The following is a 12,835-nucleotide window of genomic DNA, read 5'->3' on the forward strand; positions in this document are numbered from 1 at the left end:
TTGGATAGTTTTATCAGATGCTTTTGCCTTTAACTCTCCTCCAAAAATCTTTCTTTGCCCAAGTGATGCCAGCTGAAGGCACCTCACCACGTGTTGTTTTGGATATCTGTGCCAATGGGCCAGGCACACTGCAGTCAATGGAGAGATCAGGGTAATAATAATATTCACTATAGTCATCCTGAGTTTGAAAATATCCCTCCATCTCCAAAAGGATGCTCTTCCCCCCAGCTCCTCCCACAATCTTACCTGCCACGAATACAGCAGTGGCAGCAGCAGAAAAAGTTAGGAGTAGAAAACCTTCTTATACTAAGTACAACTAGACCATGCCCTGTGAACCTGGTGAGAGCAGTTATGCCTTGGGGGGGCCAGTCTGGGTCTGATACATAGGTAAGGGCATTCTAAGAGTGCTTCAACTTTATTTTTTTATTTTTTAGATTTTTGCAAGGCAAACGGGGTTAAGTGGCTTGCCCAAGGACACACAGCTAGGTAATTATTAAGTGTCTGAGACCGTATTTGAACCCAGGTACTCCTGACTCCAAGGCCAGTGCTTTATCCACTGTGCCACCTAGCCGTCCCTAAGGGCCAGGCTTCTTATGCCAGTGTGGTGCCCCCCCCCACATCCACAATGTCATCTGTCACTAGGATGAAGGCCAGGATCAGCTCCACACACCAACCCTCTCCCAAGGCTTTTGCTGCAGTCCCCCCTCCCAGGACACTCTGTACATCCTGTCTTCAGCCTGCACCCCTTTTCCTGCTCATCAGAATTATTTATCAGTTTCCTATACTTGTCTTCAGAATTACCTCTAAGTATCCCCATCCCTCACTGGTTCATAATAGTCCCCTGGATTCTCCTTGTCCCTCCTTTCCTAGGCAGCCATGTGATGGCCTGAAAGTCAGGAGGACCTGAGTTCAAATTTGACTTCAGACATATACTAGCTGTGTGATTGTGGACAAGTCACTTCATCTTTGCCTACCTTGGTTTCCTCACCTGTAAAATGGAAGTAATAATAGAACCTGTCTTCCAGAGTTGTTGTGAGAATCAAATGAGAGAATATCACAAGCCAGGCATATGTAGGCCCACAGTAGGAGCTTAACCAATGCTTGTTTTCTTTGTGTTCTGAACACTTCCGTCTGATCCTGTAAAGTGAGTCAGACTATTCCTAGTGATCCTCTGTATCTGTAATGGAATGTTAAGATGGAGTGGTCCCTTCCTCCCAGCTTTCCCATTATTTCTGCCTCAGCAACAATCCAGAAAATGACAAATGGCTATGGTGTTCATTTGCAGAAGGCTGGGTCCCTAGGCAAGATGGGGAGGGGGAGGGTTGGAGTATGCAGAGGTAGGGAAGAGACCCTTCCCAGATGTCAGTCACCAGGGTGATTCGTTCTCTTACCCCACAATCATCCATGGTTCCTCATTTCCCATAGGGCCTACAGCCTGGCATTTAAGCCCCTTCATAGCTGGGTGCCAAACTTCCTTTCTGGCCTTCTCTACCCCTTCACTAATGAATACATAACTTCAGAAATGTCCTGGCTGGTTCACATCTGGAGTCAGGGGCTTTAGCCATTAGCGTCTTCCTGTCCCCATCGTAGGTCTTCTGTTCTCCTTCCTCAGTCACCTACCAGGAATGAGTGGGGTGAAGATTAGAGTTCAGAAAGACTGGACTCAGGAGAATGGGGTGTCTGGGCCCCCAGGGGAGTCCTGGGGCCTTCAGAGGATGAATACCTTACTCAATTGCAGTATGGCCAACCTGGGCCAACCCTCATAGGGCAGATGAGACAGCAAGGCATCCAGGACCCGTGTCCTCCACGGACCCTGGTGATCGGGTTCCTGTGAGTCAGCTGTACCCAGACCAGTGCCCTCTGGGCACTCTGGTCTTAACTGACATCAGAGCCATCCTTCTGGAAATTAAGCTTGGTGGCTATGTCTGCCAATGGTGTGTCATTACGGTGGCTCGAGGGAGATGGCTGTTACAATGTGAATATTTATTATTATTATCTATCCAACAAATTCCTAATTAAAGAGGATGCAAATGTAGTTGATCATATTCATCATGAATGAAAGATGCTGAGGGAGAAGGAAATTGGGAGATAAGGATGTTTTTCCTTCTGGCCTTTCTCAAAAGGAGATGGGTTTGATCGGGTGGGTGAAGAGGCTATATCATGGAGGGAATGGAGGACCTTGATGCTGACCCTGTTTTCTACTAGTCATGTGATCTTGGGAAAATCTCACTTCCTTATCCTGGGCCTCAGCTTCCATATTTGTAAAGCCATATTTCCACTGTCATTCTTACAAGACAGTAAATATATGAAGCTTTCCAAAATGAACCTTACTGAGACCCATAATCTGGGGCCATCTTTAGACCAAACTACTGGGTATACCACCCACGTCCCCTCTCCCCCTTTCTGCAGCTGGCACCAGGGACAGAAATCATATCCACACCACTCATCCTGGAAAGGGCACATCAATCAATGCCCCGTGTTTCCCCATCCCAGTGACTTCCTAGTCCGAAGCATTTCACCCCATGTGTATGGTTTCTCTGACAAGAATCTAAGTCCATTTAAGGTCAGGGCCTACTGTTCGTATTTGTATGTGTCGGCATAGTGGGCGACACATGCAAGTGTTCAACAAATCCTTTTCCATTCATGTTGACTGTAAGCTCACTTGCAGGGTAGAACTAAGTTTTGTTGTTTTACTTTTTTTATTACTGGAATTTTATACAGATTCAGGGATCGTAAAGATTTTATGTTGAATTTAAAGCGCTTTGAGATCTACAAAGCATGACATGAGAAAACCTTGGGAATACTGATAGACTCAAAAATTACATTTAATAATGGACAGTGGAAAGAGATCATGAATAAAACTAGGAGGTGGTTTTATGGAAAAAAAAGATAAACCATTGGCTAATTTGATTTTAAAAAGGAAGTTAAATTACTAGTGCCAGATATGAAAAAGTTGAACTTACTACCAAAAAAAAAAGAAAGTTAAGACAATTGTTAGAAGCTATTTTGCCCAATTATATTCCAATAAATTTGACAATCTTTTTTTTTGCAAGGCAGTGGCATTAAGTGACCTACCCAAGGTCACACAGCCAGGTAATTATTATGTGTCTGAGATCAGATTTGAACTCAGGTCCTCCTGACTCCAGGGCCAGTACTCTATTCCCTGTGCCACCTAACTGCCCCAAAATTTGACAATGTTAAATGAAATATATTTTACCTAGATTGAGTGAAGAAATAAAATACTTAAAGCACCCAATCTTAGAAAAAGAAATTGAACAGACCATCAATGAGCTTCTGAAGAAAAAAATCTCCATAAGTGAATTCTATCAAACATTTAAAGAATAATGAATTCCAATACTATATAAACTATTTGGAAAAACAGGGAAAGGAGCTACCATATTCCTTTTAGAACACAAATATCTTGCTGATACTCAAACCAGGAAGAGCCAAAACAGAGAAAGAAAATTAAGGATTAATTTCCCTAATGAATATTTTTTTTTAGTTTTTGCAAGGCAGTGGGGTTAAGTGGCTTGCCCAAGGCCACAGGGGTAGGTAACTATTAAGTGACTGAGGCTGGATTTGAACTCATGTCCTCCTGACTCCAGGGCCAGTGCTCTATCCACTGTGCCACCTAGCCGCCCCTCTAATGAATATTGATGCAAAAATATTAAATGAAATACTAGTAAAGAGATTATAGCAATATATCACAAGGATCATACATTATAAACCACATGGAATTTATACCAGGAAGTCAGGGCTGGTTCCAAATTGGAAAAATTATCAGCATAATTAACCATATCAATAAAAAAGCAACAGAATAATATGATTATCTCAATAAACACAGAAAAATTCTTTGAGATAATTCAGTACACATTCCCATTTAGAAAAACATTAGAGAGCATAGGAATAAAGAGAGCTTACCTTAAAATGACAAGTACAATTTATCTAAAACCATCAACAAGCATTGTTTGAAATAGGGATAAGCTAGAAATCTTTCAGTACAATCAGGAGTGTCATTCAATCAAGGATGCTCATTTTCACCTCTATTATTTAATAATGCACTAGAAATGTAAGTTCTAGCAGGAAGAGAAGAAAAAGAAATTAAAGGAATTAGAACAAGGCAATTTGGAAACAAAACTAGCACTGCTTGCAGATGATATCAACTAGAGAATTTGGTAAAATTGCAGAACAGAAAATAAAACCACTTAAATCATCAGTATTTTCACATTTTACCCATAAAGTTCAGCAGCAAGAGGTAGAAAGAGAAATTCCATTTAATATAACTTTAAACAATCTAAACTATTTGGAAGTCTCCCTGCCAAGACAGATCCAGTAGCTAAATGAACACAGTACAAACCACTTTCACACAAATAAAGCAGATCTAGGTTTTTTGGTTTTGTTTTGTTTTTTGTTTGCAAGGCACTGGGGTTAAGTGGCTTGCCAAGGCCACACAGCTAGGTAATTATTATGTGTCTGAGGCCGAATTTGAACTCAGGTACTCCTGACTCCAGGGTCAGTGCTCTATCCACTGAACCACCTAGCCACCCCAATAAAGCAGATCTAAACAAATGAAAAACCATTCTCAGGGGCAGACCAAGATAATATCATAAAAATTATAATTCTACCTAGTTAATTTATTCAGTGTCATACCAATCAAACTATCAAAGAGTTATTTTATAGAGCTAGAAAAAAATAACAAAATTCATGTGAAAAACAAAAGTTCAAGGCTCTCAAGGGAATCAATAGGAAAAAAATGTGAAAGAAGGCAATCTTGTTATACCAGATCTCAAACTATATTATAAAGCAGTAAATCACCAAAATAATTTGATGCTAAGAAATAGAGAGGTGGATCAGTGGAACAGATTAGGTTCAAATTACATTATAGTAAATGACCGTAGTAGTCTAGTTTATAATAGACCCAAAGATCCAAGTTTTGGGGACAAAGACTCATTATTTGACAAAAACTGATGAGAAAACTGAAAGACAATATGACAGACACTAGGTATAGACTGACATCTCACACCGTATAATAAGGTAGGGTCAAAATGAGTACATGATTTATACATTAAGAATAATACCATAAGCAAATTAAGAGAGTATGGGATAGATTATCTGAATTTATGGGTAAAATCAAAGATGATATAGGAAGCTTTACGAAATATAAAATAATTTTGATTATAAAAAATTACAAAATTTTTGCATAAAACAAATGCAACCAAAATTATAAGGACAGCAAAAAACTGGGAGGCATGGGTTTACAACAAGTATCTCTGATAAAGTCCTCTTTTCTCAGATATATAGAGAACAGAATCAAATTTATGAAAATACAAATCATTTCCCAATTGATAATTGGTCAAAGGATATGAACAATCACTACTGATCAGAAAAAATAAATTAAAACAACTCTGAGGTACCACCTCACACCTATCAGAGTGGCTAATATGACAAAAAAAGGAAAATGTTGGATGTTAGAGAGACTGTGGAAAACTGAGACACTAATGCATTGTTGATGGAGTTGTGAGCTGTCAAGTGATATGAAGCTATGCTCAAAAGGACAATAAAACTGCATTTATCCTTTGATCCAGCAATACCACTGCTAGGTCTATATTCCCAAAGATATACCAAAAAAGGGACCTAATTGCCCAAAAATATTTATAGTGTCTCTTTTTTTTGTGGTGTCCCAGAATTGGAAATCAGAGATGCCCATCAATTGAGGAAACAAGCTGGGGTACACGATTGTAGTGAAATATTATTGTGCTTATAAGAAATGAGAAGCAGGATGATTTCAGAAAAACCTGGACAGACTCACATGGATTGATACTTGGTGAAATGATCAGAACCAGGAGCACACTGTACACAGTGACAGTAATATGGTCAACTCTGAATGATTCAGTTATTCTCAGCAATACAATGATCCTAGACAATCCCAAAAGACTTAGGTTGAAAAATGTTACCCACCTCCAGAGAAAGAACTATTATTAATTGAATACAAACTGAAGTGTGCTATTTTTCACATTCTTTTTCTTTTATCTGAGTCTTCTTGTATAAAATGACTAACATGGAAATGTTTTCTGTAATTGCACATGTATAATCTATATGTGACTGCTCACTAACTGAGGGAAGGAGGGAGGGATAGGATTGGCAATGCAAAATTTTTAATAAAAATGTTAAAATATTTTTAAAAAATAAAGATGAGAGACTTGTCAAACCAATGTCTTCCCTCACCCTGGCTGTTATAGAAGTGCTAGATATCCAACCTTTTCTGGATGTTGCCACTTCTCTGTTCTGAGCTTGAGGGCCTGCCCACCCTTACCCAGGTTCAGTAGAACAAACATGTTTAAAAGAATGCCTCTGCTTCCCCTCTTGTAGAGATGGCATCCCTGTTGAATTTGCAGATGACCCAAAGCCTTCAAGAAGATTCAGTAACATCCTGGGTGACAGAGTCAGGAGCCAAAAATTCTCCCATGCACAGAGATTGTAGGGTGCTATGGAACCAAAGCCAGCAAGGTGAAATTCCTCAGGGAGCCTACTTTTTGGTAACGCACCCCATTAGATATATGCCAGCAGTGGAATCTTGGTATCAAAGGACATGGACATTTTTGTCACTTTCTTTGCATGATTACAAGTTGGTTTTCAGAATGGTATGCAACTCTACCAACAATGCATCAGTGATTAGAAAGGACCTTGATGAGTTGTAGAATGTATAGAGGAGGAAAATGAGAAAGGTGGAGGGCTGTGAGTCCATGTCATGTGAGGAAGAAACTGGGGACAGTTAGTATGAGGAAGAGAAGACACAGGATGACTATCTTCAAGAAGGAGAAGTCAATCCTGTGGAAGAGGGATTAGCCACAGAGAAAAGAAAGGGGAGCAAAGAATGGGACTGGGTTAGACTGGAAAGTAGATGTGCCCCCCAAAGTAGAAGGGTCCTTTCCTTGGAGGTCATCGAATGGCAGCTGCAGGATGACTTGTGGCATGCATCATGAGGAGATGCCTTTTGCACCCAAGTCAGACTAGATTGAAGTGTTTTCTCATCCTTGGACTGTGTGGTTCTGGGGTTGGTTATCTCTGGGCACTGCCATCTGGGAAGGGATTGGGAACCCCGAGAGCCTTCAGAGGAAGGCAGGCCAGATGACTGTGTTCTATGGAAGGACCCATTGGATGATAGTTAGCCTGGAGGAGAAGAGACTCTGGGGGACTCAAAAGCCTGGGAACTGATGTGGATGACTCTCTCAGGGGTCCTTCAAAAAGCTGTTTCAATGGTCTCAGGGTGGAGGAGCCCCATGGGGTGGGGGCTCTGTGCTCTCCAGGTCTCATTCCCCAAGGGCCTCTCCCACAGAAGTTCAGTCCTGTTGGCCCTGGGCCCTAGGCTCAGAGCAGACCTCGCCTGCTAATGAGGGGGCCCCTCAATGAGACCAGGGGGACAATGGTCTGGCGTTTCCGGGCCAGGGATGGGAGAATGCAAAGACAGGAAGTTTTTCCCAGTGAAACAGAAGGAGATTAAATCAGTCCTTTCTCGTGGGCCTGGCCAGGGGAAATCTTCTGGCTTATTGGACACTGGCAGCCCAAAGAAAGGACACTGTTCCCGCTCTGGGCCCTATTCAGGCCCTGATTCATGGCTTTTTGTGGTCCTGCCACCGGAAGGAGGCTACACAAGTCTCTAGCAAGAAACACATGAGGGGTCTGTGAAAGTCCTGCCCCCCAGGAGGGGAGGGTGGGAGCCAGTCTTGCCTCTGAATCTGGTGGGGGGGAGCATGGGCCGGAAGGACACATCCCCATCAACACCACCCCCAAGTCTGTCTCAGAGGCTGCCAGGCAGGGTAGGCTGGTGGCACGTCTGTGTCCACCAGCCCCAGGGGCCCTCTCAGCAACAGGTCTGAGAAAGTCAGTGTCTCTTGGGCTGACCCTCCCTTCCCTGGCCCACTTTATAGAACTTTCCTCATCAAAAACTGGCTGCACAGGACCCAGCTGAGAGTATAGGATTCAGTTGAGGGTTTCCCTTCCACCCTCACCCAGTTCAAATCTCAGTTCTGCTTCTAATGATGGAACTCAGGGCAAAATCCTTCCCTCTCTGGACCTCAGTTTTCCCCAAAGCAAGTACATGGAATGAGATGGTCTTTCTGTACCTTTGAATCCATGAGCTTGCCCATCAGGGATCTAGACCTGGAAAAGGTCCTATAAGATTGCCTTGGCCAACCCCCCTTATTTTGCAGAAGAGGGAACTAAGACTTGGGAGAGTAAGTGATTTGTCCAGAGTCATAGAGGTAGTAACCAGAATTTGCACCTGAGTCATAGGATCATGGGCTTAGAACTGTCAGGGGCTTCAGCAACCATTGAATCCAGGCCCCTCATTTTACAGATAAGGAAACTAAGCCTCGGAGAAGATAAGTAACATGCTCAAGGTCACACAGTGAAGTGTTGCCATAGAAGAGAATTGTACCCAGAACCTTAAACTCCAGATTCATTCCTCTTTCCACAGAATCTTTCTATTTTTCACACCCTCTCATTTTAGAGAAAAGGCCCAGGGATATCAACCTCCCATAGTAGCACAGCCCTCTGCGTCCCTGACCTTCAGTCATGGGTCCAAAGTGCAGTGCTCCCCTTTACTGACAGCCTTCAAAAAGAGGTCAGTGACCACAACCAGGCTCTCAGAGCTGATTAGACCACAGCCCACAGTTAAGGCAAGTCATGGTGGAGCAGGAATTCCCTCCACCACATCCTTGACTGGGTTCTGGGCAGGTGAGCACCTTATCAATTCCCATCATTGCATTGAGAAGGAAAACCAATTCAGTGCAATCTATTTATTAAACACTTTCCCTAGGAGCTAGAAGTGGTTAGTGCGGAGAAGAGAAGACTTGGAGGTGGGGACCTGGAAAGACCCTCGAAAACCAGCATGGTCCCAGGGCAGCCAGGTTCATGCGGGGGAATAAGGGAGAAACCACTCACTTGGATCATAATGAATGCACTGTGCTTCTGAAGTGGATGGAGAAATAGACTGGAAAGGTCACTGGTGTCAGATGAATTCGGCAATTGGAGGGAAGGCCAAAATAGTAGACAGCCAAGAGTCCTAAGAAGGCTGGTGAAAGTAGTGTCCAGAGTGGCCCTGTGTCACTGGGTCATTTTCCCTCCAACTTGTATGAAGATGGAGAAGGCCTGTAGTTGTCCAAGATTCTGACAGGTACAACCCTGAACTGAATTCAGATGTCATTTACTACTGAGGAAAAAGAGTCTGGTGCTTCGGTTCAAAACTCAGCCTCTCAGCTAGGTTGTCTAGAACATCCTTAACACAAAGCCCTCTCTGGGACCCTTGCAATAGAGTTCTTGAAAGTTCTTACACCCTCCATTTATTTCTTTTACCTCCACTACTCAAGAATATATTTAATTAATTAATTAATTTTTGAATTTTACAATTTCCCCCCTAATCTTGCTTCTCCCCCACCCCCACAGAAGGCAGTCTGTTAGTCTTTCCATTGTTTCCATGGTCTACATTGATCTCAGTTGAGTGTAATGAGAGAGAAATCATATCCTTAAGGAAGAAACATAAAGGATAAGAGATTGCAAAATGACAGAATAAGATAATTTTTTAAAATTAAAGGTAATAGTCTTTGGTCTTTGCTCAAACTCCATGATTCTTTCTCAGGCTACAGATGGTATTCTCCATCACAGACACCCCAAAATTGTGCATGATTATTGCACTGATGGAATGAGCAAGTCTATCAAGGTTGATCATCGCCCCCATGTTGCTCTTAGGGTGGACAATGTTCTTCTGGTTCTGCTCTTCTCACTCAAGTATCTGTTCATCAAATCTTTCCAGACTTCCCTGAATTCCTGTCCCTCCTGGTTTCTAATAGAACAATAGTGTTCCATGACATACATATATCACAGTTTGCTAAGCCATTCCCCAACTGAAGGACATTTACTTGACTTCCAATCCTTTGCCATCATAAACGGGGCTGTTATGAATATTTTTTTGTTCAAGTGATGTTTTTGCCCTTTTTCATGATCTCTTCAGGGTATAGACCCAGTAGTAGGGTTGCTGGATCAAAGTATATGCACATTTCTGTTGCCCTTTGGGCATAATCTCAAATTTCTCTCCAGAAAGGCTGGATGAGTTCACAGCTCCACCAACAATGCATTAGTGTCCCAGATTTCCCAAATCCCTTCCAGTATTGATCATTGTCCTTTCTGGTCATATTGGCCAGTCTCAGAGGTGTGAGTGGTACCTCAGAGATGCTTTAATTTGCATTTCTCTAGTAAGTAATGATTTGGAGCAATTTTTCATATGACTAGGGATTGCTTTGATCTCCTCATCTGTGAATTGCCTTTGCATATCCTTTGATATGTATTTATCAGTTGAGAAATGGCTTGTTTTTTAAAAAAACTTTGACTCAGTCCTCTGTATATTTTAGAAATGAGTCCGTTGTCAGAAATATTAGCTGTAAAAATTGTTTCCTGATTGATTACATTTCTTTTGATCTTGGTTACAGTGGTTTTGTCTGAGTAAAAGCTTTTTAATTTAATGTAATCGAAATCATCTAGTTGGTTTTTGGTGACGTTCTTCAACTCTTCCTTAGAAATAAACTGCTCCCCGTTCCAGAGATCTGACAGGTAAACTAGGCCTTGATCTCCTAATTTGCTTATAATATTGTTTTTTTAAAAGTCCTTTTCTTGTCATTCCAAGTGCTTCCCAAGCTGATCTTTCTCCCTACATGGCTAGGTGGTAGAGTGGATAACACACAGGCCAGGAAGACCTGAGTTCAAATCTAGTCTCAGCTGTGAGACTCTAGGCAAGTCACATGATCTCTGTGGGCAAAATAATGGCATCTGCTTTCCAGGGTCATTGTGAGGATTAAATCAGACAGTGTTGATAAAGTTCTTTGTGTCTTAAATCTCTGTCTAAAGGCTGATTATCATTATTATTACTACTACTACTACTACTACCTTTCCAATCATCTTCTATTTTTTCCCCTTGCTCATCTAGTTCCACTGTTCCTCACATACAACATTCAATCTCCCACCTCTAGGCCTTTGCCCTTGCTGGTCCCCAAGTAGGTGGTCCATCTTCACCTCTAGCTCTTGCTTCCTTCCCAAACCAACTCAGGACCCTCCTACATGTAGCCTTCCGTGATCAGTGTCTCCACCGAGTCCCCTTGTATCTGGTTTCACATATGCGGATGTTTGCTCATCTTCTCTTCCCTGATGGAAGTTTTTTCATGAAATCTCTTGTATCTTTGTGTCCTGGGTGCCTAGGAGAGTGCCCATCACAGCTCTCAAGAAGCATCTGCTTACTGACTGCTATTTGGGACTAGAAAGGTGATGTCCTCTGACCTCTGCCCTGATCCTATCCAGTCAAAGTATCACTGCAGCAGCAGCGCGGCAGCAATAATAGAAACAGTAGCAGCAGCAGAAACAGCAGCTGCAGCAATAGAAACAGTAACAGCAGCAACAACAGATACAGTAGCAGCTACAACAGAAACAGCGGCAGCAGCAGAAACAGTAGCAGCAGCAACAACAGATACAGTAGCAGCTACAACAGAAACAGCGGCAGCAGCAGAAACAGTAGCAGCAGCAGCAGCAAAAGCACCACCAGTAGCAACAACGATAACAGCAGCAACAAGAACAGAAACAGCAGCAGCAACAGTCAGAATTTATAGTTTCGTAAAAGTTCTCCAAGTACCTTATGCGTGTTATTTGTTCCTTACCTCAACTCTGGGAAGTAGCTGCTATTTTCATTCTCATTTTTCAGATGAGGAAACTGAGGTACAGAGAGGTTTAGTGGATAGAGAACTGGATTTGGAGTCAGAAAGACCCGAGTCCAAATCTGACCTGAAACAGTTAGTAGCTGTGTGACTCTGGACCTGTTCTTCACCTCTACTTGCCTCAGTTCCCTCATTTTCATGTCAGAAGCAGAATGAAAGGAGCAATGGGTGGAAAATCAGCCTCAGGTTCCAGAAGATGTGAATTCAAGTCCTGCCTCAGACACATCCAGGCAGCTCTTGGATCTTAGGCAGAAGTTCTTTCCCCTGAGCCTGGGGTGGGGAGGGCAAAGGAGGGAAGGTGTCTGACTCTGGAGTTCCTGGGATGGACAGAGATGGGCCATTGAGGGAGGAGGAGTGTGAGAACTGAGATGTCCATATTCAACAAACCCCAGAGTTGGGGGGAGGAGAACTGATTTGTCTTCTGACAGCTGAGGCTTCTAGGAGTGGCAGGGATGGCAGGTTGCTTATTCCACAGCATGGCTTCTGTTCAGACATGCTCTTCCTCCTCAGTTCCACTTCTTAGAATCTCCAAATTTCCATTAAGACTTGTGGCCTTCTTTGTTCCCACCCCTAGCTGCTAGTTTCCCTTCTTCAATGGCCTCAAATACTTATTTTGTGGCTAGAGACTGCTCTTGGTGGCACGTCTGTAGGCCGAATTATAGCCCACAGAGGTCCAGAGAGTTTAGAGCTGGGAGAGCAACTAGAACCAACCTCTGATTTTACACATGGGGAAACTGAGACCCAGAGACAAGAGGAGACTTGTCCAGGGTCCTACTGGCAGAGAGGGACCTCCTTCCTCCAGATTCAGGCCTGATTGGGAGCCCTTCCTCACCCTAGGGTATGGGTGGAAATTGATCTTCTCTTCAATGCAGAAGAAGGGCATGGTGCCAGGTGACTCTGATTGGCTTAGCCCCAAACTTACTATGTGGCCAGGGGCTGGTGCTCCCTTGAGGTTCTTGGAGCCTCCAATTTGAGCTCTGAGCTCCTTAGCAGCTACATGGAGAGAGTTTGGATATCTCAGAGCCCTAGAGGAGGGTGCTGGGGCTGGGGGCTCAGATTGGCACACTCCACATCCCATC

This window comes from Macrotis lagotis, chromosome 2 (genome assembly GCF_037893015.1).
Source record: "Macrotis lagotis isolate mMagLag1 chromosome 2, bilby.v1.9.chrom.fasta, whole genome shotgun sequence".
Taxonomy (NCBI): Eukaryota; Metazoa; Chordata; class Mammalia; order Peramelemorphia; family Peramelidae; genus Macrotis; species Macrotis lagotis.